Source organism: Lucilia cuprina, chromosome 4 (genome assembly GCF_022045245.1).
Source record: "Lucilia cuprina isolate Lc7/37 chromosome 4, ASM2204524v1, whole genome shotgun sequence".
Lineage (NCBI taxonomy): Eukaryota > Metazoa > Arthropoda > Insecta > Diptera > Calliphoridae > Lucilia > Lucilia cuprina.
In genome coordinates this window covers 98568580-98596510 of record NC_060952.1, presented here as the reverse complement: position 1 = coordinate 98596510, position 27931 = coordinate 98568580, and the positions used below count along the sequence as shown (strand labels likewise).

The following is a 27931-nucleotide window of genomic DNA, read 5'->3' as shown; positions in this document are numbered from 1 at the left end:
ACTAGAACTGAACTAGAACTGAACTAGAACTGAACTAGAACTGAACTAGAACTGAACTAGAACTGAACTAGAACTGAACTAGAACTGAGTTAGAACTGAACTAGAACTAAATTAGAACTAGACCGATACATAATTTAATACATAATAAATAAAATATAAAACTCGTTGGTTCCTAATGCAGACATAAAAACATAATTCAAAAGATCCAACAAACCAACTGGTACTCATGTCATGCTTAATATCATCATCAACATGATAGTCTTTGTGTTTTTTCTCATATTTTATCTTTAATGTTTTCACTATGTTTTTTTTATATTTTCCTCAATTTAATAACTCAAATTTACCATAATTTCCACTTAAATACTTTTTATTTGTACGTGTATACATGTAAACTTGTGTTTTTTTTTTTGTAAAATATGTAAAAATGTAGTGTAGAATATAAAAATAAAATGAAAATGTTTCTATTATTTAGTCTAGCGAAAATACACAGAGAAAAGCAGAATGTGAACCTTTTTATGTTCTTGTGTACATTTTGCTTTGACTACCTTAATGTGACCCTGTTTTAGTTCAAAATTTTACAATTTTTATATGTATGAAACGGTATTTTTTATTACACCAAACTGAACAACAACAGCAGAAACTAAAACTGAAAAAAATAAAACTACAACAACCAAATGTTCTTGAAGTTATATCTGATATATACTATTTTATGACCTCATTAGAGTATGAGTAGGGGGTATCGCACTGTACCGTACCGTATATACTCTTACTCTCGTATGAGGTGTAAAAATGTTGAAATAGAATTTTCTTGCTAAACTAGAAAAAAACAAAAATTAAATGAACAACTGAAAACTTTGCAAATTTTTTATTTCCAATTTGAGTTTCTTTTTTTTCGAAAACGTACGTTAGAAAACCAACAAAACTACAAAAAAATCCTATTTACAGATTTAAATAGATTTTAGCCCAAAATGGCAAGCGCACAAGAAATGAATATAAATTTGTCTTAGTTACTTTTAAAAGTTATTAATTATTCACACTTGCATCGAAATCTATTATTCACAATTTAGCTATAAAATTTGATTCTGTGCTTTTTTGTGACAAAATTTTCTTTTTTATCTCCTTTTAAGTTTTTGACAGTTTGCTAAAACTTGTTTGACATTTAAGACAACTCGACATTGAAATTGTCGTTTAAGGCTTAAAGGCATTTTTGTTGATGTTCAAATTTGAACATATTTATTGGTAAAATTAAGTAGAATTTTGTATTTATGTTTATGTATTTTCATACATACATATGTATGTATTTATGTATATACTTGTTTTTGATTATGTAATGTGAGAACGAGGGTAGTGACAAATAAAGGCTAAAATAAATTTGAAAAACTTTTCATTGTTCATATACATTGGTCATTAAAAAAAAAAACAAAAATTTGAAATATTTTCTTAATGAGTCGGTTATAGCTAAGTTCAGTTCTAGTTTAGTTCTAGTTCAGTTCTAATTCAGTTCTAATTCAGTTCTAGTTCAGTTCTAGTTCAGTTCTAGTTCAGTTCTAGTTCAGTTCTAGTTCAGTTCTAGTTCAGTTCTAGTTCAGTTCTAGTTCAGTTCTAGTTCAGTTCTAGTTCAGTTCTAGTTCAGTTCTAGTTCAGTTCTAGTTCAGTTCTAGTTCAGTTCTAGTTCAGTTCTAGTTCAGTTCTAGTTCAGTTCTAGTTCAGTTCTAGTTCAGTTCTAGTTCAGTTCTAGTTCAGTTCTAGTTCAGTTCTAGTTCAGTTCTAGTTCAGTTCTAGTTCAGTTCTAGTTCAGTTCTAGTTCAGTTCTAGTTCAGTTCTAGTTCAGTTCTAGTTCAGTTCTAGTTCAGTTCTAGTTCAGTTCTAGTTCAGTTCTAGTTCAGTTCTAGTTCAGTTCTAGTTCAGTTCTAGTTCAGTTCTAGTTCAGTTCTAGTTCAGTTCTAGTTCAGTTCTAGTTCAGTTCTAGTTCAGTTCTAGTTCAGTTCTAGTTCAGTTCTAGTTCAGTTCTAGTTCAGTTCTAGTTCAGTTCTAGTTCAGTTCTAGTTCAGTTCTAGTTCAGTTCTAGTTCAGTTCTATTTCAGTTCTAGTTCAGTTCTAGTTCAGTTCTAGTTCAGTTCTAGTTCAGTTCTAGTTCAGTTCTAGTTCAGTTCTAGTTCAGTTCTAGTTCAGTTCTAGTTCAGTTCTAGTTCAGTTCTAGTTCAGTTCTAGTTCAGTTCTAGTTCAGTTCTAGTTCAGTTCTAGTTCAGTTCTAGTTCAGTTCTAGTTCAGTTCTAGTTCAGTTCTAGTTCAGTTCTAGTTCAGTTCTAGTTCAGTTCTAGTTCAGTTCTAGTTCAGTTCTAGTTCAGTTCTAGTTCAGTTCTAGTTCAGTTCTAGTTCAGTTCTAGTTCAGTTCTAGTTCAGTTCTAGTTCAGTTCTAGTTCAGTTCTAGTTCAGTTCTAGTTCAGTTCTAGTTCAGTTCTAGTTCAGTTCTAGTTCAGTTCTAGTTCAGTTCTAGTTCAGTTCTAGTTCAGTTCTAGTTCAGTTCTAGTTCAGTTCTAGTTCAGTTCTAGTTCAGTTCTAGTTCAGTTCTAGTTCAGTTCTAGTTCAGTTCTAGTTCAGTTCTAGTTCAGTTCTAGTTCAGTTCTAGTTCAGTTCTAGTTCAGTTCTAGTTCAGTTCTAGTTCAGTTCTAGTTCAGTTCTAGTTCAGTTCTAGTTCAGTTCTAGTTCAGTTCTAGTTCAGTTCTAGTTCAGTTCTAGTTCAGTTCTAGTTCAGTTCTAGTTCAGTTCTAGTTCAGTTCTAGTTCAGTTCTAGTTCAGTTCTAGTTCAGTTCTAGTTCAGTTCTAGTTCAGTTCTAGTTCAGTTCTAGTTCAGTTCTAGTTCAGTTCTAGTTCAGTTCTAGTTCAGTTCTAGTTCAGTTCTAGTTTAGTTCTAGTTCAGTTCTAGTTCAGTTCTAGTTCAGTTCTAGTTCAGTTCTAGTTCAGTTCTAGTTCAGTTCTAGTTCAGTTCTAGTTTAGTTCAGTTCTAGTTCAGTTCTAGTTCAGCTCTAGTTCAGTTCTAGTTCAGTTCTAGTTCAGTTCTAGTTCAGTTCTAGTTCAGTTCTAGTTCAGTTGTAGTTCAGTTCTAGTTCAGTTCTAGTTCAGTTCTACTTTAGTACTACTTCTGTTCTAGTTTGGTTTTAGTTTAGTTCAGTTACGGTTCTGTTATTTTTAACAAATAATTGTATATGTTAATCAAAACAATATTTTCTTGACAAATAAATTTTTTTTCTAAACATAAGTACTCGTGCGGGTAGGATTAACGATATGCAAGAATAATTTAAAATTTTATAAATTGTTTGTGTTTTGTTTTAAAAGTAACAAGTCTGCTGGGAGTTCTGGTCAATTTGACCAACTTTGTTTTTTCCTTAGTTTTTAGTTACTGAATTAGTTAAGTGCATTATTGTTAAATTTTTAATTGAAGTTTTTGTGTCAAACATGTATATATACATATATACATACATATGTTTTAATTCAATTAAATTAAATTGTTTCATTTTTATTCTAACTTTATTTAAAATTTTAAAATAAAATTGATTTTTTATTGGTTTTGTATTGTATGAAATTTTAATTTAATTTACTCTCTCAAAATACCAAAAATTCCTTAAAAGTTTTTTGCCCAAAAGAATTTCAGCATAAAAAAATTAAAAAAAAAAATAAATAATTTTATTAAGAAATTTTCGTTTAAATTTTAGGAATTTATATGTATATAGAAAATTAAAAGAGATTTCTTTAATATATACAGCATTTAAAACTGATATGTAGAGAATAAAAAAAACACTTATTTAAATATGTGTACACTCGCAATTTAAATTTTAAGCTGTACATATATCCCAGCAGTTCTGAAAACTGTTCGCGTAAATGCATAGCGCCATTCTAGTAATTAGTACTTAACTAGTTTACCGTGAATGTATTAAGTATACAATTACACAGTACATAGTAGAAAATAATCACATACATACATATAAATAAAACAAAATTACACAAGTAATTTAAAAGGATTTACTCTATAAACAGACAGTTAGAGAGCGACTTTACAACATTTACATGTCAAATAATTTCAACTTTAAAGTTGCTTTTAAACTTCTATAATATTTTGTTATTTTTGTATTTCTAACAAACGTTGTCTAATCAAAAGCTGCTTAAAGTATGATGAAAAGATTTTGACATTCTGTTTTTGTTTACGTATTTTTTTGGTTCTGTTTTTCCAACAACATCAACAAAATAACAGCATTTGTTTTAAAACTCTCGGAAAAGTTTCATATTTGTCTTTTTTTGTTACAAAAAAACTTTGTACATATACTGTAATTTAAAGTCTGTATATACATATATATTGTATACACAGAGAAAATAATTGTTCAGTTCTAGTTCCGTTAGAGATATATTCTCAATTCAAAACTCTGCCCTAGTTATTATATGATTACAGCAAATAGAATATATTTGTCGCAAACATTGCAGGCATATGTGATACATCAAAATACACATGTATGCATGTGTGGCGCTATATGATAAACATATGGTGGTTGTGGTATGGTTGTGTCTATCATTTAAGTGATAAATTTAACATAATATGTTTAAGACAGTGAATCTTTTTTATAAAACTTATTCTCTAGCATTTTTCTGCGTGTAAACAGTACTGTAATTTACTTTTACTGTAGCGTTTTGTGTTGTATTGTGAGTTTAAAAAATAAAAGTCATTTCATTTTGTTTTACTTTTTTTCATATATAATATTCTGTTAAAAATTTGTTTTATTTTGTTGTTGCTGTTGGCTTTATCACAAATGCATTTTGTAAAAAAAAAATCAAGTTGGTTGACTGATAAAAAAATAACAAATGAAAGAACTACTGTCAAGTTTTGACGTTTTTATATATTTATTTTTTGCTTTACATTATTATTTCCCGGCAGTATACTTTTTGTGCAAAATACTAAGGCAATCAAATAAATAATGATAATTACATATATATTTCTGCTTTGTTTCTTTTAAATGTCAAATTTCCAAAAAGTCAAATGTTATCTTTTACACAATTAAATTTTTACAGATTAAAATCAGTCTTAACAACAAAAGACTCACAAATTTTACAATTTACACAAATTTTAACAAAAAATATTAATTTTTAATTTGTGTTTTTTCATGTCAATTAATGTCTACAAGATAAAATTAAAACAATCAAAAGACAATTAATATTTAATATTAACACATGCCTAAGGGTCTTAGAAATATATAAATATTTAAAATAAGTATTGTAGATTTTGTTGCAAAAATAAATACAGATAAAATAAACAATACTTTAACTTTAAATGTTTTTGTTTTTAATTAAAGAATAAATAAATTCTTAAAATAATTGAAATTATTTCAGTTTATACTATTCTATAGAATAGCTCATGGACTGGAACATAGAGTTATCTATAGATTAAGCATAGAATAGACTATAGACTAGACTGTGGAAAGGGCTATAGACAAGACTAGACTATAGACTAGACTATGCTAGACTATAGTATATAGTCTAGTCTATATTCTAATCTATAGTGTAATCTAAGACTAGACTATAGACTAGACTATAGACTAGAATATAGACTAGACTATAGACTAGACTATAGACTAGACTACAGACAAGACTATAGACTAGACTATAGACTATACTATAGACTAGACTACAGACTAGACTATAGACTAGACTATAGACTAGACTATAGACTAGACTATAGAGTAGACTATAGACTAGACTATAGACTAGACTATAGACTAGACTTTAGACTAGACTATAAACTAGACTATAAACTAGACTATAGACTATTGAATAGACAATACAATTCATTCGACTTATGATAAATTTCGGAAAAAACATTTTGTTATACATATATTAACCCCCTTATTCACAAACAAGATGTTTATTTTATAAACGGCTTATAAAATATATTTTGTATGAAAATTTTGTTTTTTAAACCTTTTATAAAATAAATTTTTGTTTGTGAATAAGGCGGTAATACTTTTATAAGAGTTCTAGAAAGTGCCCATGACTGCATTATAGTAAAATATATCATATGTAAAATGTGTACGTCAATTCAAATTAATGTCATTTGATACATGAAATAACGAATGTAATACAACCAAATATTTCAGGTGTAAATAATAAAAAAATTTTTAAAATTATTACTACACAAACAAAATATGAAAGGTTATAAATCAAAGCGACAAGTAAAGCCTAAAAGTAGATGTTTTTTGCTAAACTTTTTTTTAAAACCCCTTTTACACTGATTGTTTTACTTTTTCTTCTAAGAATAAGAATATAATAAATCATAAATAGCATATTCACGTAGTCAGCATTTATTAAATCTAATCCCTCCTAAAAACAATATAAATATCAAGAAACTTTTAAATGAACTTAACTCAATTCGACACAAAAACATACATACTTACTTGTTTTTTATCAAAAAAAATTTAACTTTATCCCGCTAAACTTTTTAGTTTAATTTTAAAGTTTAAAACAAAGACTGAGTGGAAGAAAAATACTTAATATACAAAAAATTAAATAAAAGTAATGAAAGAAAACAATGTTGTATGTGTTCGACATTTAAATAAGTTTTATTTCAATTTTGTTTTGTTTTATGTTGTTGTTTTCTTTTTTTTTTAATTTTATACCAACTTACAAGCCAAACATTCGTTTTCTTTATATTCGAACAGTATGAAATGCTCGAGGATATAAGTGAATCTCTGAACATTGTTTTTTATGTGTTGTAGTTTTAAACATTTATAATTTGCACCCCACAATTATTTTTAATAAAACTTTTAACTCAAAAAATAAGGAAAAATTATAAGAAATTTGTTTTAATGTTAACTAGCAAATTTTCTCATGTTAATGTAAAGTTTTATTTGGGTTTTTTTTTTTTGGTGATGACAATAGGCGGATCCAAATTGTATTAATGTAAAAGTGTAATTTCTGACAAAAACTTTTTTTAATTTTGGCAACAAAAATCCAGTATGAACACTTGAAGTTTTTGAAAATATTCTTTTTAAACTATTTGCTTTCTCAACGAGTTAACAAGTAATGATTAAGCAACAAATAGGAAACTGATAAAGTACTTGTCATGTAATTAGTTTTTTTTCTTTTAGTTTTTTTATATCGTTGTACTTAATAAAAATAAAACGGTATTTTCTTTAATTAAAATTATAAATTAAACGTCCATGTCGTTAAAATATATATATATATATATATATATATATATATATATATATATATATATATATATATATATATATATATATATAATTATATATATATATTATATATATATATTAATATATATATATAATATATATATATATATATATATATATATATATAATATATATATATATATTATATATATATTATATATATAATTATATATATATATATATATATATATATAACTAAAACTAAAGGGCACTTCAGGTAAATATTGTTAACATTTGAAGAAAAAGAGTAACCACTAAATCTTATGAGCTTATAGACTACACTATAGACTAGACTATAGACTAAGTAGACTATAGACTAGACTATAGACTAGACTATAGACTAGACTATAGACTAGACTATAGACTAGACTATAGACTAGACTATAGACTAGACTATAGACTAGACTATAGACTAGACTATAGACTAGACTATAGTCTATAGATTATAGTCTATAGACTATAGACTAGACTATAGACTAAACTATAGACTAGACTATAGACTAGACTATAGACTATAGACTAGATTATAGACTAGACTATAGACTAGACTATAGACTAGACTATAGACTAGACTATAGACTAGACTATAGACTAGACTATAGACTAGACTATAGACTAGACTATAGACTAGACTATAGACTAGACTATAGACTAGACTATAGACTAGACTATAGACTAGACTATAGACTAGACTATAGACTAGACTATAGACTAGACTATAGACTAGACTATAGACTAGACTATAGACTAGACTATAGACTAGACTATAGACTAGACTATAGACTAGACTATAGACTAGACTATAGACTAGACTATAGACTAGACTATAGACTAGACTATAGACTAAACTATACAGCCTGAAGTATATATTAGACTAAATCTTGATTGTTTTCAGCCCAAAATAGTGGTCACGCTTTTAGTAATTTTTTTTTTACATTTACATATACATATATAGTATGTAAAGTAATATGATAGTGACATCAGATTAAAATTCCTTTTTAATATTAATAACATAACAAGCATAAACTGAAAACTGTAAAAACAGAAACGGTTTAAACGACTTTACGTGGAAATAAAACGAGGGAGAAAAATTGTGTCATAAATATAGCAAAGATAAATGTCATGAAAAACAGCTGTTAATATTTTTATATAATTGCACTTAGTTAATCAAATAAGTTTTCAGTTTAAATATGAAAGTACATATTACAACCTAAATATACTACATTTATTTCATAAGAATTCTGTCATTTTTACAGGTGTGCTTGAAAAAAATGCTAAAAAGCTTAAGATAGAAGAGGAAGAAGAGAAAGTGCTGATGGTTGGTAAGTAAAGCTAAGAAATTTTAATCCCTTTAAGAAAAATAAACCCACTTTTATAAGTAAAAGTATTTATATACTTATACAAGGGGGTTTTATTTTTCAAAATTCTTAAAATAACATTTCCCAGAAATTGTGTGAATGAGCAAATATTCACTTAAGAATTTTTTTTCCTTTTTGGATTATTTTATAACAAGGTTTTTACTACGGCCTTGTCCTTATAAATAATAAACTAATAATTTTTGTCCTTGATTGTGTTGTATTGTGAATCCATAACAAAAAATTTTCAATGGAAAATTATTAAGTCTTAATGGTTTACAATTTGTTATTAACTATTAAAAGAAGAAAAAAGAAACATCATTAATCAAATAAATATTTTATTGTTGTTGTGGTAGTTCTATTAAGTTATGTTTGAGTTAAGTTTTTCGAAATAAACAAAATCTATGTGTATTAAGGAACAATTAAATAAAATAGTTATGATAAAGTAATTATTAGATAAATTATTTATTATAAGTATATAAGTATGTGTAAATATACATATTTACAAAAACAGACACATATCCATTTAATAGGAAATGTAAATATTTTAATGTGTATGTATTAATCATGTTGCATGTTCAGTAATTAATAAAGATTAACTATTTGTAGCAAGAAGTATTTAAACAGTGAACAGAAAAAAAAGAACATGAACAAAAATTATTCGATTGTCTGACCTCTCCACTGTGACAATTCGTTTTAATCTGTCGTCAGCAATTGTTGCACGCAACATGATTTACATACAATTTAATTGATACTTCTTCCACTAGATATGGCATGCTCACTCAAAAACCCACACACACACATACACACAACATTTAAACAATCAAACAAACACACACTTTTACGCACTTGTTTTATTTTAATTTTCATTATTATTTTATTTATATTTATTGCAAGGTAAAGTGAGTGGTACGAAAGTGTTTTTATGTGGGTATTTAATAATTTTTTTTGTTGTTGTTGTTACCTCGCCAAACTGATCAATTATCTGGGATTTAATACAAGTGTCTTTTTTGTTTAATTTTTTTTTTTTTTTGCTTTTGTATTTAAGTACTTTATGCTTTAAATGTTAAGTTTTTAATCAATTGGTCATTTCGTCTTCTATACTATTTAACTCAACAAGTTTTCTCTTTAAGAAAAAGTTTTTTTCGGTAATTTCTTTTTTAAACATCTTCACTGGTCAAGTATTTGACTGTGTATAAAAAAGTGGCGTAAAATTCTTTAATTAGCAATAACTTTGCAAATCTGCGTTCAATTTATAAAAGTAGGCTAATCGTTGTTGTTTGTTATGTTTAAAAAAATGTTAATTATTTTGAAATTTTCTTTTAAATAACTTTACCGTCATCCAAAAAAACAAAAACTTAAACTTTTTGTAGAATGTCATTTCTTTAAAAATGACATGACCTGTTGGTGGACTATATTTTTAGTAAAAAATTAAAAAAAAAAATACGTTTGTTGGCATTTTTTCTAAAAAGTCTAATCTTTACTTTAAATACTAATATGTTAACGGTTTTTGATAGAAAGTCTTCTCTAAAAAGACTATTTTCATACAGAAAAAGTATTCTTCCCAAGGAAGTTTTTTCTTATTAAACAAGTCTTTCAAGCAATGCTTCTCATCCTATGAAAGACTATTACCATATAGAAAAAAAGGCTTCTCAAAGAAGACAGTTTTCGTTTAGAAAAAATCTTTCTAAAGAAGACTTTTTTCATATGGAAATAGTATTCGCAATGAAGTTTGTTATCATATTTTTGTATAGAAATAGTTTCCCAAGTAACAGTGTTTTCATATAGAAATAGTCTACATAAGGAAAACTGTTTTTGTATAGAAATAATGTTCCCAAGGGAGACTTATTGTATAGAAATAGTATTCCCAAGGAAAACTGTTTTCATAAAGAAGACTATTCTATTCGTATAGAATATGTCTTTCTAAAGAAGTTTGTAGAATATGAAAATTGTTTTCGTATTAAAATAGTATTCAAAAGAAAGACTGTTTTCGTATAGAAATAGTGTTCCTAAGGAAAGCTGTTTTTGTGTAGAAATAGTCTTTCCAAGGAAAACTATTTTTGTATAGAAAAAATCTTTCCACGGAACACTATTTTTATATATAAATAGTTTTCACAATGAATACTGTCATCCTATAGAAAAAGTGTTCTTAAGGGAGACTTTCCCAAGGAAAACTGTTTTCGTATAGAAATTGTGTGGCAAACACGATTAATTGTTTTTCAAAGGGCTGTGAAAATATTTCACTGTGTGAACTTTTTGTGCTAACTTTTTTAGTTTTTGTAGTAGAAAAAATTGGCCAGTATTAGAACGTCAATAATAGTGAACAATAAGGCATAATAATATTTTCGATAATATAATATGAAGCCCCATAACTGCCCGTGGGGCACATGCGCCAAATATATGTAATGCTGGTAATGTAGATCAAAATTTGGTTAAAATAAACAATAAATATCTGGTTTATTATACTTTGTTTAATGAATTAAAGTATAAAACAGCAAAATAAGTTTTTATTTTTGTAATTTTTTCTTTTATTTTACTAATGACAAATCTGTCCCATTCCCTTGGCGCATTTACCCCACGTTAAATATGTACATGAGGATGACTTAGGAAAGAATGAAAGGAATAAAACTAAAGCCAACATATTTAAGTATCCGAACTAAGAAAAAAATTAAGAATATGTATTGTGGTTTTAATTTGAGGCCGCCCCAAAAAAAAGTGGCGTATGGTCCCCTTCTACCCTACTTTTTTTAACTTCTGTGGACGTCCAAAAAGCGAAAAGAATACAAATTTGTTTAAATTTAAGGTATATTTTTTTTGTACAAAAATCTTATGAATTAAATCAATTATATTTTGGAGTTAATTAAAAAATGCGTTTAATTTATTTATTGATGTTAAATTCAACTTCTTTTTCGATTCTTCGGAAGTTCTATTTTGCTAGGTAGACTTTCAAAAGAACACAGTTTTTGTTAAAAAGATGTCTTCCTAACGAATACTGTTTTAGTATAGAAATATTCTAAAAATCTAAAATTTGTACTAAAGCTACATTCACATCTATCAAATATTTGTCGAAAATGATGTGACCCCAAAAAAATCTACCTTTTGATTTGCACAAACATAATTAGTTTAAAATATTTTTATTATTTGTTTGGACATTATTTGCAATTATAAAATTTCTATGGAATCACAAAATTTAATATTTTTCAAATATTTTAGAAGTGTGAACGTAGCTTAACTTAATCTTGTAGAGTTCGTAGATCGTAAAAGACATGATATTTGACAAACTCTTGAATGGCAACATAATTTCTTTGTATTTTATAAAGTTTATTTAAAGAGAAAAACAAAACAAATAAATTGTTAATACTCATTAAACATCTGTATTTATATAGATTTCCAATTGTTACTCGTGTAATCATTATTAAGTATTATTATCATTATGATTGTTTTGTATTGTGTTCCATGTGAATTGGGCTTTTGAATTTGTTTTGTTTGTTTAAAAAAATTGTTTTGGGGGTTGGGGTGGTTTACTGGGTGGGATGTATTGGACAGTTTTCTTTTCCAAAATACACACAATATTTATGTATTTGTTATTAAAGGCGCTTTGTTTAATAACAAAATACTTAAACAAAAAGACAAAAAAAATTTTTTTCAAAATAAATTTTCCCACATTGATGATGTATTCTTAGAAAAATTGCTTTGGTAGTTATAAAAATGTAGAGACAAAAAAACAAAAACAGCTGCCTGACCTCCTTGCTAGCCCCTCTTAAAAATACTTTACAGACTGGCAGTCATATACAAACAGACAGACAGACAGATTAGCCCCTGTGGCAAATAAATAAAAAACTTGTGTAGGACGTTTCAAAAGTGTGTAAGAAAAAGTATGTAAAATTTATAGAAATTGTAGGTGTAGAATATCTATTTAGACATACACATACTCACAAACTCACTTAGCTCCCAGCAAACAACCCAACAAAATAAATAAAACAACAGGCAAACAAATGTTGAAAACATTAAAGCCATAGTGCGTTGGGATAAGCATAACATAAAACAGAGAAGACAAACCTTTTATATACATGTATGTATATGTATGTATATCACAATAAAATCAATATCGACGATTTATGATGTTATCCATAATGTGGCCAGCCATTTAGAATATCCGGTAAATTTAATTATTGTCCCTATCTCATTGTATTAGAATTTACTTAAACACTTTGTATAACTAATGTCCGGTTTAAATTGATTGCCAACAACAATTTCAAGTACAAATTTAACAAATCAATTTTGTCATTCATTTGTTATACCATTCTACTATAGTAGTTTATTATATAGATATTTGTTCGTTCATGAATACATAAAATTCATTTGTCTGCAACCCATTGAATTTCAATTCATTTTATTTTTTTAGTTTTTTTTTTCTTTTTTCAAGAGCACTGAAGCAAAACCCAACTTACTATGAAATTTTATCCGTTATAAACTGTGTTTTATAAATTTGTGAATTTTTTTTGTGTTTGCATATTTGAATAGTATTCAATTAATTTTTCAAATTTAAATTTATTATTTTTCTTTTTTACAATAATTTTTATTTATTTATTAGTTACAAAAAATTGCTTGTAATAAAAAAAAGAAACCATAAGTTTTTTTGTTTAATTAATAATACACCATTTCCAGTTGAATAGCGGATATTGATTATTGTACTTTTAGACATTTTTATTTATATTTCTTTAATATTATTTCACATTTCGTATGTATTAGATTTTATGTATAAATTATTTTCCTAGAGAAGTATGTTTTTAATATAGAAAATGTAAAAAATCTTCCTATAAAGGCTACTTTTTATATGGAAAAAGTTTTCTTAATGAAGATTACTTTTGTATAGAAAATGTCTGCTTATTGAAGACCACTTTTGTGTTGGAAAAGTCTTCCTAAAGAAGTCTCTATATCTATAAAAAACTTCTTTCTGAAGAAGACTCATATTGTACAGAAAAAGTCTTTCAAAGGAAGCCTCTTTTTGTATAAAAAAAAACGCTTCAGGATGATTCTTAAGAAGTCTGTTTTCGTATAGAAAAATATTTCCTAAGGTAGGTTGTTTTCTTATAATAAAGTCGTCTTTCATTTCTAGAAAAAGTGTTCCTGTTTTCGAAAAGAAATAGTCTTTCTAAGGAAGGCTGTATAGAAAAAGTTTTCCTATGCGATGCTGTCTTCATATAGAAAATGTGGTCTTAAGGATGGCTGTTTTCATATTGAAAATGTCTTCGAAAGAAAGACTAATTTTGTACAGAAAAGGACTTTCTAAGGAAGCTTGTTCTTATACATAAAAATCTTAAAGAAGACTATTTTCGTATAGAATATGTCTTCTTAAGAAAACTATAGAACTATAGAAAAGGTCTATCTAAGGAAGGTTTTTTCATAAAGAAAAAGTCTTCTTAAAGAAGGCTGTTTTCGTATAGAAAAGTTTTCCAAGAAAAAGTTTTCCTAAGGAAGGCTGTCTGCATGTGACAAAAAAGTGTTCTTAAGGAACAATTTTGTAGAGAAAAGTTTTCTAAAGAATGTGTTAAGAAATAGGCTTTCTAAAGAAAACATAAATTAAATTTTGTATAGAAAACTTCAGCTTAGAAAAAGAAAGGATGACTGTTTTTTACAGAAAATTCTTCCTAAGGAAGGCTATTTTGTAAAGAAGACACAATCCTTTTGTAAAAAAAATTCCTTTGGAAAGAGTCTTCCTACAGAATACTATTATCCTATAGAAAAAGTCTTACTAGAAAGACATTTTCCAGTAGAAAATGACTCCTAAAGAAAAAACCCAAAAATTCCTTTAACTTTTCTTTCTTGATTTAAGATCGGCTTAACTTCACAAAAAAATCGTTGCAGCTTATTTTATTTACAGAACATGTCCCACTAATTTCCTAAAAATTTTTGTATAACATTCTTAACCTGCAATTATATAATTTGTTAACAGGTAAACACAGTTGGTCACGTTAAGTCACCACCTAACTATAACTTTTTAACACAAAGAACACGTCGTGTAAGGTAAATGCATGCTGATGGAAAAAGGTCTTTTTTTCAAAAGTTAAATAAAAATGTTTAACATTTTTCAAAATTTTGCACGAACTTGAAATTATTTACTCTAAAACACTTGAGTTGCTTGGTACACAAAACAGACACACACACACTAGCACTCACACTCAAACAGCAAACGTCTATGAGTACGTTTATAATGCCAGCGTAGCAAGGAAAAGGCAAAAAAATATATAAAGAATGAATGAACGAACAAACGATTACGTTTAAGTACCCCAGCAGTTCGAGGGGGAAGGTTCGAACTTAAACAGCAAAAGGCAAGGGGTAGGATAAAAATTGCGTCGTAGCAAAATACATGAAAAGCAATAAACGAACGATAGTTTGTGGGGACGAGTTGACTACTAACTAGATTACTTAGGGCTAGTAAAGTAATGATAAACTTCGATTTTTGGTTAAGAAGCTTAACCAAAAAGTTAGTGGAATGGAAGAAATACTATTTGAAAGAGATTTATTGAATTTGCGTTAAACAATAAAGTCATATATACCTATTGTATTGTAGTAAGAGTAACTATGTATAAATGTGTGAGTAACATGCTGTGTATATGTAAGCGATTTAAATATCCTAGTTGTTTTTTCTACAAGTGTATGTTGCAATACTTTAAAAACTGACACAGCATTTTTTAAAAATATTTATATTGTTGTAAAAGTTATAGATGTTGCAGTTGATAGTTTTTTCTGTCTCTCCTCTTACATTTTATTAAACTATAAACAAGAAAATATTTACCAGAGTATTGTGTTTTTTTTTTATTCTCATAGTTATTTTGCATTTCACTCTCAATATGAGCATTAAAATTGAGTATAAAGAAATATAAATAAAATTTATAAAGATTTAGTTGAAGTACAATTGTTATGCATCTTATTATTATTATTGTTGCTGTTGTTGTTGTTATTATCGTTTATTGCTTTTAATCTTTTGTTGAATTCTTCAACAAATACTTCAATCTTATTCTACCGTATACTGATTGCTGCAATTTAATTTGAAATTTAAATAAAATTTAATTGTTTCATTCAAATAATTTATGAGCAATTACTTTCTAGCCTTCAAAAATGAAATCTTTGCTTTTTTTGCTAAATATATTTTTATCAGAAATAAATTTTCCAATTAAAATTTAAATAAATACTTAAATTAGTTAATAGCTTTCTGCAAACATAAAGTTAAATACATTCTGGTGTTGGTAAGTAAATACATAAATAAATAAATTCAAGGTATACATATGTGGACAAAAAATTAAGTGTTTTAAAATTTCTTTAAAATTATGTTTACTAACTAACTAACTAACTAACTAACTAACTAACTAACTATCTATCTATCTATCTATCTATCTATCTATCTATCTATCTATCTATCTATCTATCTATCTATCTATCTATCTATCTATCTATCTATCTATCTATCTATCTATCTATCTATCTATCTATCTATCTATCTATCTATCTATCTATCTATCTATCTATCTATCTATCTATCTATCTATCTATCTATCTATCTATCTATCTATAAGTAAGTAATTTCTCTTTATGTTCAGACAAACATATGCATATAAACTCGTTGAAACTAAACTACTTCCTTAACTCACTATATAACTGCATATTTGTTAGTGAGTGGTATGAGTACTTGTCTTCAGTGACTGTGTAAGCTTGCTTTTCAATGTAAGCTTAGGTTGGGTTGTTTCTATTTGCGCTATACCTCAGTTAAATAATAAATAAAAATCTAAATTACAACTATTTTTTAGAACACAGGTACATTTTATTTCTTATACTTGATAAGAAAGTAATAAATATGTCTCTAACAAATGCGAAGCCTTCTATGCAGTCAACCCACTGTCATCATTATAAATTCTGATGTATCTCTTCATTGCTTATTTAGTCAAGACAAATGACATTAGCATAATATACTCAACATAATACGATACATTATAATACCTTTTAATATTATTAAATAAATATGAATGAATGGATGTGTTAAAATACACTCACTCTTACTTACTCTCTTAGTCACTTATTTAGGTGATAATAAAATTGTAAGTACGTTTTTTTGGAATTTTCCCTAAAGGCCCTAAAGTATGTAAAACACAATGTATATTAAATTAAAAAAGATTCATTTCATAAAATTTTATTTTTTGTTTCAAAAAAAAAAAAAAAACAATATCAGCTGACATTAAAAACACCCTGTTCAAATGTCCTTGGACAATGTTTATATATATTTTTCTTAGAAAAAAAGTATAACAAACACAATTTTCCACAATATTTTCCTTTAGTTTCTTTTTTGCATTTGCTATTGAAAAATTGAATCAACAAATCGAAGGTGAAATTAAATTAAGTTTTATTTTTCTTCACTCACTTTTGTGCCCTCAAAGTATAATTAATTTATCTTTCTTGTAGTTCCAGGTATGTATTTTGCAAATTAAAGATTTAACTATAATGGGACCATTAAATGTTTTTCATTAACACACTGTATTTTTATTTATTCATTTTTACGCACTTGAACGTTTAATTTCATTAATGTACTTTATGGTGACAGTTACGAGGGTAGAACGTACAAAAGAAGAAGAATAAGAATAAGGTGAAACAAAAGTTATGAGTAGTGTCAAAGTACAATGAATTTAATTAACATTACAATTAAATTCAAACACTGACACTTTACAATTTATGAGAAACATTTTATTTATGTGATTTTGTCAAATAAGTTGTTTAAACAATTATTTTAAACAAAAGTTTATGTAAAATCTTTTGTCTAGTGAAGTTTTTCTAACATTTTCAAAAGTGGTTTTGGTTTTATAAAATTTGACAGAAATTTAAAATTTGAATATTCATAAAAAAAGTTTAAAAACATAAAATTATTTTAATCTTTAAAAGCCACTTAAACTTAAAAATATATATTTTTTTCGTTAAAGAAACATCTTTTGAAAACAAAAGGTCAAGATATTATCAAACTCCTTCCAAATAATATAGATGGTATATAGAAGTCATTGTAAAGTAAGATCTTGAGCAAGTACAAGTTATTGACAAGTTGTTGCTGGGTATTTGGTCTGAACACGAATTCATGTGAAATTTTTGATTTTTTGTTAAAAAATAAAATTCTTTGTTAAAAACGGATTTTTAGGAAAAATTAAATTTTAAGGAAAAACATTAAATTATTAGTTAAAGATACACATTGTTTGTAATAAATCAAGATTTTAATGAAAAAAAAAGAAATATATATTGAAAATTTGATTTTTGGAAAATTTTGTTTGGATTTATATTAAAAAAAAATAATTTCTAGTGAAAACTCAAATTTTTAGTAAAAATCCAAGTTTTTGTGAACAATTTTTAATTTTTATTAAAAATTTGAATTTGTAGTAAAAATTTCAATTTTTGTAAAAATTTAAAGTTTTGAAAAAAATCGGGTTATTAGTGAAGAAAATTTTGGTTAAAAGCTTTTATTGAAAAGGATTTTTTTTGAAAAATTGGATTTTTAGTGAAAAATTGATTTGGATTTTTTTTTTTATTAAAAAAAAATAATTTTTTAGTAAAAATCGAAAACTAAAATTTTAGTTAAAATCTAGGTTTGAGTGAAAATTTATTAGTTTTTAGTAAAAATTTGAATTTCTATTAAAAAAAATTCAATTTTAGTAAAAATTTAAATTTTTGAAAAATCGGATTTTTTTGTGAACAAATTTTGGTGAAAAGCTTTTATTGATTTTTTTTTTTTTTGAAAAATCGAATTTTTATCGGATTTTTATTGAAAAATTGATTTGGATTTATTTATTGAAAATGTTTTTTTTTTTTGAAAAATCGGATTTTTAGTAAAAAATTGATTTGGATTTATTTTTATTAAAAAAATATTTTTTTTTTTTGTGAAAATCAAGGTTTTAGAGAAAAATTTATATTCTTTAGTGAAAAATTTAATTTCTAGTGAAAATGTAGATTGTTGCTGGAAAATTAAATTTTTCTAGTGATAAATTACAAAAGTTTTGATAAAAAATCAAACGTTTAATAAAAAAATTAATTTTTAATAAATTTAAATTCAAAGAAATTTTTGATTTTCAGTAAAAATCGAAATCTTAGTGAAAAATCATATTTCGCAATCTTATAATGAAAAGTTAAATTTTTATAAGAAAATTTTAGTTTTTAGTGAAAAAAATGTTTAAGGAAAATGTAAATTTAAGGAAAACTATAAATTTTTTGGGGGTTGAATTACCACATAATTGAACGAGTATGATCAAGTATGAGATGATCGATATCTGGTATATTTTAACTTAATTTATATAAACGTCTAAAAGTATGCCATATTTTTGCTATTGATAAACTTATGCTAGGATTATTCTCGAAAAAAATTACATGTGTATAATGCTTGTCGTTATGAATGGATCGAAGTGCTTGGGGAATATCTAAACTAGTTCAGCTAATTACTAAGTCAAATAAGAATTTAATAGTTCAATTTGTTTAAACTGAATTCGCCAACAATTATTTCCTTCCTAATGGTTATGTCTTAAATTATGCTATTAATTTAATAAGTTTTATTTATGAAATAAACAAATATGAGGGATATTGACAAATAAACTTTATTCACATGGATTAGTTTAACAGCAGCCTTTATTCAGATTTATGTTTGAAATTTGAGTTTTAAAATTTATACATATATAAAAGCTTAAAAGTATGTTAAATTTTTTGATCTTAACAAGTTTAAAGTGTAATAATCAAATTCTTGAACTATTCCCGAAAATTTTAAGTTTTACCGTGACTGAAGGGAAATAATTATATTTTTTACTAATTACACTACTAACCAATTTAACGGGGTGCTATTATATATGTTTGTTCTTATACCTGAATAAAGCGTCATGATTAAATAATAAACCACATGTATCATTTGCTTAAAAAAACATTATTATATATATATTTTTTTTTCTTTTGGATAATCCTAGTAAAAACATATCATTCCATACTAAAGCACACATATTCCTGCAATTACCTTTGGGCTGTGCTTAAAACCAAACTCAACACACAAACAGAAACGGAAACAAAAACAAAAATATTGTTAAAATGACCCTTGGTGTAAAAAAATAATAATAATAAAATAAAATCTGAAGTAAATCTTTTGAAAATATAAGAATTTTTGTACATACATATGTAGAAAGCCATTTCGTAGAGTACAGCCTATAAATGGGCATATAAATATTATTAATAAATATTTTTGTTTATAACCGTGTATATAGATTATATTATGGTGTTGAAAATGCCTATAATGGAATATTTAATGGTAATTTTGTATACCGTAGCAAAATAATAATTCAAAAAATATACATCACAATGCTTATAGAATTTTTTTATTTTATGGCAAAATGTTCTGTTTAATAATTTAAACAAGTAAGAATTCAATATTCGTCTTTGCCGAATCTTATACACCCTTCTCCGTAATGTGTTTAAAATAATTTTATTTTAATCAATTTAATAATATACGCTTTTTTATTAAGCGTATGTATGTTGTTATGCCCCAAAATTCCTCTTTTTCAATGACATTTTCTTAGGTTGTCTTTTATTTTTGCTTATATCTCCATAATTTATGGACGGATTTTGTTTATTTTAAATTGGAAATTTCTTGAAGGCATGTTTCACAGAACTATTTAAGATTTGAATCCTAAAGATATCTGGGGTCTTCAGAAAGTAGATTTCAACAGACTGACTGACGGATCTATAAGGATCCAGAATCTATACACTATATAAACCCGGAAAATTATTTTGAGTCTGTTGATTAGTGACTCTTACCATGATGTATTGCAATCCCAGGTAAAGAAGTGCTACCAGTATCTCTAGTCTGTCGAGACTATAAACTGGTATTTACTAATTAATCTTTGGCTTCACCTTGGATGAATTAAAAAGAGGTCTAACCAGAGCATTACATAATCTGGTACTACTGGTGTCCAGTTGCCAACAAGACTTTGTCTTGGCTGGTCATTTGGTTGAGGTTCATTTGGGATCCACGTAGTGGCTGTGGTTCTAACCCAAATCGAGGGAAAAGAATGCTTGGTTGATACACCCTTCTTATGAAAAAACAAATACCCCCGGGTCATGTTTATTCATGAATGACCTACATCTTGGAGTATTGCAATCCCGGGGTAAAGAGGTGCTACCAAGACCTGTAGTCTGCCGAGAATATAAACCGGTGATGTCAAATGTATTCTGGTTATTACCTTGGAATAAATGGAGTTGAACCACAGCTCCTCATAATCTGGTACTATGGGTGGCCAGTTGTCCGCAAGGCAAAGGCTGGTCAGTTAGTTTAGGTCCTTCGATATCCACGTAATGGCTGTATTTTAAACTCAATTTCACGGGAAGGGGCATAAACGGTGCAAACCACAGACGTACGTGTGTCTGATGGACGAGAGGGATCCTGAGTTGTATCTGGTGTTATGTCGGTAGAAAGATTAAAGTGATGGTTAAAGTGACGGTGCAGTTGATTGAGAAATAAGTCTGTAATTAAATATAGAACTGTGTGTACAAACCACCACGTTCCAGAAACCATCTTAGTAGTTCGATTGGTCGACATATAAGGTCCAAAAATGCATCAGGATGAGGCTTTAGATGATGAGAATGTATGCAGGGTGCACCCCTTCTCCTTTGCCGGGGTTAGATTGAGCTTGTCTCATAATACCTGTCGTTCACCAAAGGGGCTACTATGGCAAGATATTGGAAAGCTCGAGTACCTCAACAAAGTGTACGTATACTGAACGGTGGTGAGTCGCAAAAAAAGCGAACTCATCACCGTGGCAGGTATTTACGTAAAGCACTCGACATTCATATCCTTCTCACGAAAGTGAAGGGCATACAAATTTAAATTGGAAACATTAAAATGTAATAATTTGTTACATAACTTACATCGATTATTTAATTGGCCTTAATGAAATATGAAGATGTCTGTAACAGACTTTCTTAACATAAATTTTAAAATAAATTACAGAAAATCTCTTACAGCTAAAAGCTGATTAATGTGTCATTAAACGTGTTTTATATGTTTGCTTTATAAATTTTAAAATTTCCATAAAATACCTCAACAAGCCATTGAGGCAAAAGTAAATGTACGAAGGAAAATTTGTTATTTTATGATTACTCACACTTAAGCTTTAGCTTATGTTGTTGTTGTTGTTATTGTTATTTTCTTTTTTCCTTATTTTGATTTCACTAAATAATTGATTTTTCATATGAAAATACGAAAAAAACACCAAAAATCTCTTAAAGCGCTAAAGTTTTGCGTTCATTTGATTATTATTTTATTATTGTTTTTCATCGATTACGTATGAGAAATTTCCAATAAAAAATACGCAAAAAAACGAATACAAAAACAACGTTAATTTGATTTCAGTTTTCTGTTTATTTAACGTCGGTTGGTTGGTAGGGTAGGGTTGGTTTGGTTGGGCAGGAATGAAAACAGTTTTTTTTTTTAATATTAAGTATGAGTAAGTAATTGCTAAACGGAAGTCTCTTAACTAGGAGGGAGTAAGTTTTTCCTTTTTTTGCAAAAAACACACAATTATTTATTCACTTAAGTTTTATAAGTTTCAACAATTTCAAAACTATTTAAAGTGTTTTATTTAATTGTGGCAAATAAAACGTTCTCTTATTGCAAGCGTTTGTAACTTTTTTTTATAAATATCCTACACTTTTAACACCATTTCCTCTCATAACTAACTGATTGGTAATGATTTCTTAACGATTTTTATGGCAATGTAGAGGGACGGTTAATCGCCTTATCGATTACGAGAAAAAGTCAATTTGCTGTTTCTAATTTATAGTCGCACCATTAACAATAGTGTTAAATTTATTGCCCCTAATGTAAAGGAACTCTTGTTTGTTAAAGAAAGAAAAAATTTGTTGCTTCACATGTTTAACAAGAAAGAAATGAATAAAAAAATAAAAACATGAACAACTAACTCAAACAGTTATAGAAATGGGTTAAAAATATACATTTTTTTTTGAAATCTCAATTTTGTGCCATAAAAATAAAAAATATAAAAAAAAAAAATATTCGTTACGTTTGTTAACATACTACTTTTTTCACAGTTTGACTATGGTTTTTGGTTTTCTATAATAGAAAAGTGTTTCAGTACACCAGGAATAATAATAAAAAACAACAAAAACCAATAATAAATAAAAAATATAAAACTCACACATACACACACACTCCGAAATAGTAAAATAGCACGTAAACAAACAGACATGTAATTTTTATTGAGTATATTACACTCACACACAGCTAAATGCATACAAACATACACACATGAACAAGGTGTTTTATATAAACTGTGAAAAAAAAACACACATACTCTGTTCACTAATACCCACTGTGCAACCAAAATAAATAAAGAATTTTAAAATTCATTCACTTACGAAGGACGGACAATACTGTCCATCTATCTGTCAATTATGTACGTTGCTAAATTGTCCCTAGATAGTCTACAGGAATACATATTTGATACCTTTAAGAATTTATTAAAAAAGAAGAATATTTGATAAATTAAAGTTTTGAAACAAATGCTGAACAGAAGTTCGGTCAGTATCCATAGAAGTAATCTTAGTTATAAACAGAAATTTGAGTTCGTAACTGAGTTAAGTTCTATTGAATCTTAAATGACAATAATAGGCAAAATTTCTAAAGAGAAAATATAGACAGAAACTTTGGCAGTAGCTGACCTAATTTTTAAAGCTAATTACTGGATCATTTTCTAGACATAAATCCATTCTGAAACTGTCTCATGTTTTAGACTCATCTCATTATCAAGACAGTAATCTAGCCACAAACTTGCCCAATTTCTATACATTAATCTAGCAGGAAACTGGCTCAATTTCTAGACTGAAATCTGACCGGAAATTGCTCTTATATATCGACAGTAATCTAGTCAAAATTTGTTTCAATGTCTGGACAGAAACTGACCCAATTTCTGGACACAAATCTGGACCAAATTTTACTCAAAAATAACCTGAATATCTAAACACAAAGCTAGACTTGATTTCTATCTGTAAAATTAGGCACAAATGCAATTAGAAGCTGTCTTAAATCTAGCTAGATATGGTCCATTTTCTATAAAGAAATGTAGCCAGAAATTGGATCAATATCCAGACCAAAAATTGAACCATTTTATATACAAAAATCTAGCCAGAAACCTGCACAATTTCTGAACTCAAATCTTTCCGAAACTGGCTCAATTCCTTAACAGAAATCTAACTAGAATTGTCTTAATATCTTACCACAAATCTATACAGAAACGGTCTATTTTCTATAAAGAAATATTACCATTAACAGGCCTAATTTATAGACAGAAATCTATCCAGAAAGTGGCCCAATTTTCAAACATTAATATGAGCCGCAATTGCATAATCTACTCTATAACTTTACTATAAATTTTGCAATCGCGACACCAATTCATGAGAAATGTACATATGTATGTAGTTATAACTAAATTTTCTTTTCGATTAAAACCCACTGTTTACTGTACGTATAAGTAATATTTGAAATGTGTATGAAAGTATTCATCACTCATACGCTCTAGTCGCAATACAGCAGTGTTTGTAATGATGTGAGTATACACATTTATATTTATATTCAGAAAATACACACACACACTTTTTAAAACACAAACAAACACTCACAAATGCACACACAAACACACAAACACTCACATCCATAACTATACATATTTGTTCATAACTCATACGCTTTGGTGGTTTTATAGTATTTTACGGGTAGAGTATTAAAAAGAAAAGTTTTTGACCAAAAACATTTTTGCTTTGCCTTGTTGTTGCTGTTGTTATTATTCCAATTTTTTTTATGAATATTTACCCTGAAAACACAATAAACTCTGGCTATAGAAAACGAGAGAACGAGTGAAAAAAAGGACATGAATACATAATCATACTTATAGTTTAGTTAAAAATTCTGGTTGAGTTACACAAAAATAGCAAACTAGTAGAACAACAAAAACAAAAAAAACTGAACGTGTAAAATAAAACAAGCATTAAACTTTGATAAATGTTTTTTAAAGCCTAAAATCGATATTTAAAAAAACACACACACAATCCCTGTTATGTTATTTTTTGGTTTAAATTTTCTAAAGCAATTAGTTAAAATATAGTAATTAATAAGACACACGTTAGCCTCTAGTGGAACACAATAGGATTTGCCTTTATAAACAAATTGCTATTCATGGAATAAATATGTAATTTGTCACCTTAATATGTGTGTCGTTGCTTTAAATAGCTTTTTTTCGCCTTTTCCTTTTGTCTTAACAGTTAAGCCAATAATAAAGGAATAGGGATTAAAATTTTCCTTTATATTGTTTTATTTTGTTCATTTCCTTTTGAGTGTTGTTAACAATGCCAGTTGTTGTCCTTGACTAAATATTAAGCACACATATTTGCTTTTAGGATTTTATATTCTGAGTTGGTTTTTTCTTTCTTATTTATTACAATTTCATTAACTTGCACAATATTTACTGCTAATCAATGTATTGTTTAAGTATATATTTTTTTGTTTTGGTTTAGGATTTTTTTATCCAATTATTTGATTAAACCAATAAAATTAAGCTTAAATTTTTTTTGTAATTAGTAAAATCTTGGAAATTTTTAAGTATAGAAATTTAAATAGAAAGCAACGCAAAAACGAGTCATATATAAAGTAAAAACTGAGTCAAAATCAGATGCAGTAAAACATGTAATGAAATCCTATATAGAAAGTAGGTTGGATTTATTTGAAGAATAGTTGAGTCGAAACCGATTCAAGAGCTGGACAAAAATTTTGTCTTTCCCTGATACAGGTTTCAGATGATTAAAAAACTGGGATCTTAAAAAGAAATCGAGCCAATTAAGCTTATTTTAAAGACAGAAATTAAGTCAGAAATTAGATCAAAACAACTGTCAACAATTGACTCAAATCCTAGACAGAAAACCAGTTAATAACTATCTCGAATTCTAAGCAGAAATTGAAATTTGTTCAAGTTCAAGATAGATATTGAGTCAATAACCGACTCAAACTCTAGATAGAAGTCAAGTCATTAACTGTGTCACAAATACTAGACAGAAAGCGAGTCAATAAATAGCTTTAGTTCATAACGAAAACTGAGTCACAAAATGACTCAAATTTAAGACACAAATTGTGTTATTTAAGTCGAAAATGATTCAATTTCTAAATATAAATTAATTCACCAAATTACAGAAATCGAGTTAATAACTGACAAGAATTCTAAATAGAAATCAAATCAGTAATTTTCTAAAGTTCAAGATAGATTAAAAACTGACTACAATTCCAGGCTGAAATACAGTCATTAACTGACTTGAATTCCAGGCTGAAATACAGTCATTAACTGACTTGAATTCCAGGCTGAAATACAGTCATTAACTGACTTGAATTTCAAACAGAAATGGAGTCAGTAATTGGTTCAAATTCGAGTTAGAAGCTGACACGTGTTTCAGTAACTGAAATCTAGTTTTATATAAATATAAAATCTGAACGGATATTTAATCCCACATTTTAAGGAAAAACAATATTTTAGTTCATATCTAAAATATAAAACAATTTTAATTTTAAATTTCCATTTTATACATTATAACTCTTTATGTAACAAAAAAAAAAAAAAAAAAAAAAATCTAACTAAAGTTCAGCCATAACCCATTTACTACACATCAAAGTGAACATTATTTAAAACAAATTCCAATTAAATTTTATTTAAAAATAAATATATTTACAAAATAAATGGTACTTGTTACATTTAAATACCAAACAACATAATTTTCCAGAAACTCTACCAGTAAACAATCATTTTAATTACAAAAAAAATAAATAAATAAATACTTAAAATATAAATCACATATACAGACAACAAGTTTATAACTAAAAACATGATTACTTTTATTAAATAAATAACAATAAAAATATATTTACAATTTCTAAGAAATTTCTAAAGTAATAATAATTAAAACAGATAAAATACAAATAGAAAAATGTGAATTTAATTTAAAACTTAAGCTTTAGAAACTGTAAAACTACTAAACAGACAATAGTTTATAGCAACATCCTACAAAAAAACACTCTTTACTCTGTTCTATTCATGACAATAAAAGCAGAAAAAACCCCAAGTTTGTCACTTTAATTTGCTGCTCAAGGTTTAGTCTGGTGTTGCCTGCTGTTGACATACAAATCATCGGAGTAAACCTCCGATACAACAACCTCTACTTTTATCATTTAATCACGAATTCCTGCTCATTCGTTTAACTTTAACATCAAACAATTTTGCTGTTTTTTTTATTTTTTTGCAACCTGAGAATTAAATCGAATTTTCGATTTGAACAAACCATTGTCAGACCTTTTTATCTTTGCTAAATCCCCCTCTAACAGTCCACCTCATTCTGCTAACACTACTCTGTGCAATTTTAACTTCTATTTAGAACATTTCACAACATGTTGCACTTCAAATGCCTCTTTAGTCGTATTTCCTTCATGGCTTTTATGTTCTTGTCAGTTCTAGTCCGTAAGGCATTTCAAGGTTTTTTTTATTTTAACAACAGCAACAACAGTAACAAAAACAACAATAATAAAAACAGTAAAAGCATCATCATACATCCTCAACTCATCTTGTAATGTTTTGTCCATAAACATTACATTTAACGTCATAACTGATCTTATTGTGGTGCTTTTCGTTTCATTTCTTTTTTTTTATTTCTTCATTTTATGTTCTCATTCATATCGTTTGGAAAAACATACATACATCCATACATATATGCACACTTACTACACATGTTGGCTTAAAATGTGTTACTTAAAATTTTATTGACCATATAAACGGTATTTTGTTTTAAAGCTTCAATTATCAAAATTTCTTTAGCATCATCAGTATCATCGACATTCATTTAGTTACGAAAAGAAGAATTTAAAATCTCATATTTAGTAGCCTGTTTTTAATAGCTCGACTAACTACACTACTACGTCTACTATTTATTTGAAATGTTGTGGAAAAATATCCAGCCGACTGGACGATAAGATAGTTTAAACTAAAGTTGTTTAAATTTTTCTGAGAATAATGGGGTCATTAGTTTGTAAGGTCATAAGTCAAATATTTTCTATAACAAATCAGTGTCCTTTATATTCATACAAGAAGTTTTTTTAATAGAAAAAAAATTTCATAGTTTTATGACAAACATTTTCTGAAGGAAATTACTGTCCCATTTGTTGACATAAAAAAAATTTCTATAAAAAATTAATGTTCCATTAGTTGGAACAAACATTTTCTTTCGAAAATT

General features: G+C 27.1%; 1 protein-coding gene and 1 long non-coding RNA gene across 7 annotated transcripts in view; one reads left to right on the top strand and one right to left on the bottom strand.

The window, feature by feature from the left end:
- The window catches only part of LOC124419869, a 31363-nt gene extending 13678 nt beyond the window's left edge, over positions 1-17685 (top strand). Inside the window, exons 2-3 of the long non-coding RNA XR_006940859.1 lie at positions 8492-8557; positions 17560-17685. This is a non-coding gene — a long non-coding RNA (uncharacterized LOC124419869). The remainder of the gene's footprint in view (positions 1-8491; positions 8558-17559) is intronic.
- The window catches only part of LOC111677721 (limbic system-associated membrane protein), a 78861-nt gene that overhangs the window by 6556 nt on the left and 44374 nt on the right, over positions 1-27931 (bottom strand). The window lies entirely within an intron of this gene.